The sequence below is a fragment of the Sus scrofa genome, chromosome 1 (assembly GCF_054392235.1).
Source record: "Sus scrofa isolate SSC_HxYL_T2T_F1_AM1 chromosome 1, Sscrofa_HxYL_maternal_Yorkshire_Landrace_v2.0, whole genome shotgun sequence".
In the NCBI taxonomy this organism is placed as follows: Eukaryota; Metazoa; Chordata; class Mammalia; order Artiodactyla; family Suidae; genus Sus; species Sus scrofa.
In genome coordinates, this window is record NC_139383.1 from 100,201,529 (window position 1) to 100,203,823 (window position 2,295).

General features: G+C 36.6%; 1 pseudogene; it reads left to right on the top strand.

Annotated features, from left to right (window-relative positions):
* Positions 1–1,122: 1,122 nt before the first annotated feature.
* LOC100519409 (olfactory receptor 9G1-like) lies at positions 1,123–2,039 on the top strand (annotated as a pseudogene).
* The last annotated feature ends 256 nt before the right edge of the window (positions 2,040–2,295 follow it).

A 2,295-nucleotide genomic window follows, 5' to 3' on the forward strand; every position in this document is an offset into this window, starting at 1 on the left:
TCTAATCTAAAATGCTATTAAACACACCTATAATGGATGCTATGGGAATAAATAAACAATGCTATGAAAAACCAAGCATAGTGCTTGACTCACAGTAAAGTATTCAAAATTGATAGCTATCATTTTATAAATAATAAAATGCTGATATAATCTTGAGAACCAGAAAACAAAAGAATCAGAAAGTATTGTTTAAAACTGAGTCTAGGAATTTGGAACTTATTTCCACTGGAAATTAATTTTAGTTTAAACAAACCCCTGTTTTCAAAGATATTGCCCAGCCACCAAATTGCTCTCAGTCTGCACTGTGATTCATTTAAAATAAACAGCCCCCAATCCTCATAAAAAGCCTATTAATTAAGATGTGATAGACAGTGAACTGACATATCTTTTTCCATCAAAACATAAGGTAAGGAGATATTCTAGTGAAGGGAAAGAGAATAAACTAATAAGATATAGGTAATACTAGATAGTGAGCTGTTATAGGGAGAATAATACAGTAGAAAAGGGATATAAAGAAATGACTGAGTCGATTTGCTGTACAGTAGAAATTGACAGAACACTGTCAATCAATCATAGTGGAAAAAATAAAAATCATAAAAGAGGAATAAATGTAGCTATATGAGGTGATGTATATTAACTACACAACTGTAATCATTTTGCAGTGTGAACATATATCAAATTAGTACATTGGACACCTTAAATTAATATGTTATCTGTCAATTATATCTCAACAAAACTTAGAGGAAAAAGAATAGATAAACACTTAATCTATAGCAAATCAAATGACATCCTTTTTGCTCAGTGTCCTCTCTATAAAGATATTTCCCCTAGCTCCTACCTAAAGAGTGCGCTTAACCTCTTTGGCAACTGCCTGATTCATATGGATGTTTGCTCAAGTAAACACCTGAAAATTTTTATGTACCTAAGTTTACCATTTAACAGAGTATAAGTGTAAAGTTTAAGTGGTTTATGTTGCAAAATGAGCACTTACATGGCTTATACTTATACATCAAGGTTTGAAAGTAATATAATGCCCTTTATTTAGCATATTTGCTACATGTTCAGCACAGTAAGTCAAGCCCAACTGATTTTCTCATCTCCTACGTGACATTACCTATAGCCATGGAGAGAAGCAATTACACAGTGACAGATTTCATAATGGTGGGCTTCACAACAGACCCTGTGATGCAGCTGGTCCTGTTTGTTGTCTTCCTCGGTGTCTATTCTGGGATTGTGTTAGGAAATACCACCATCATAGTGTTGAATTGTAAAGACTCCAGGCTGCCACACCCATGTATTTTTTCATTGGGAATATGACTTTTCTGGATCTCTGGTATTCTTCTGTCTATACCCCCAAAGATCCTAGTGACTTGTATATCTGAGGGCAGAAACATCTCCTTTTCTGGCTGTGTAGCCCAGTTCTTCTTCTCTGCCGGACTGGCCTACAGTGAGTGTTAGCTGTTGGCTGCCATGGCTTATGACCACTACATGGCCATCTCAAAGCCACTGCTTTATTCTCAGGCCATGTCCATAAAGCTCTGTGCATTCTTTGTTGCAGCCTCATATCTTGGTGGCTTTATTAACTGCTCCATCATCACCAAAAAAACTTTAACATGAATTTCTGTAATGACAATGTCATTGATGACTTCTATTGTGATTTGCTTACCCTGGTGAAGTTGGCTTGTGGCAGGGAGGAAGGTTACCAGGCTTTGATGTACTTCCTCCTGGCCTCCAATGTCATCACCCCTGCCATGCTCATCCTGGCCTCCTACCTCTTCATCATCACTACCATCTTGAGGATCCGCTCCACCCAGGGCCGCCTCAAAGCCTTCTATACCTGCTCCTCCCAACTCATCTCTGTCACCTTGTGCTATGGCTCCATCCTCTATATCTATTCCTGTCCACAATTGAGCTGTTCTTCAGATAGGGACAAAATAGTTCCCACATTTTATACTGTGGTGTTCCCCATGTTGAATCCAGTGATCTACAGCCTGAGGAATAAGGATGTGAAAGAGGCTCTGAATAAACTCCTCAAATAAATCAAGATTCTGTCATTTTAGGGAGATGCAAAGGCAATATTTAATCATTTCATTATTTTTCAAGAAGAGCTGTCATTATGTTCCATTAGGGTAAAGAATTCTTATAATACATGTAGGAAAATTTGCACCCTTGTTACATGAAAATTCAAGAGACTTAGGATGAAAAAAATAGCATAATTTGAGATAATATTTAAATATAAAAGTAAGAATTTGTTTTGAATTTCATATTACTTCAGGAACTACCAAAAAACTTAAA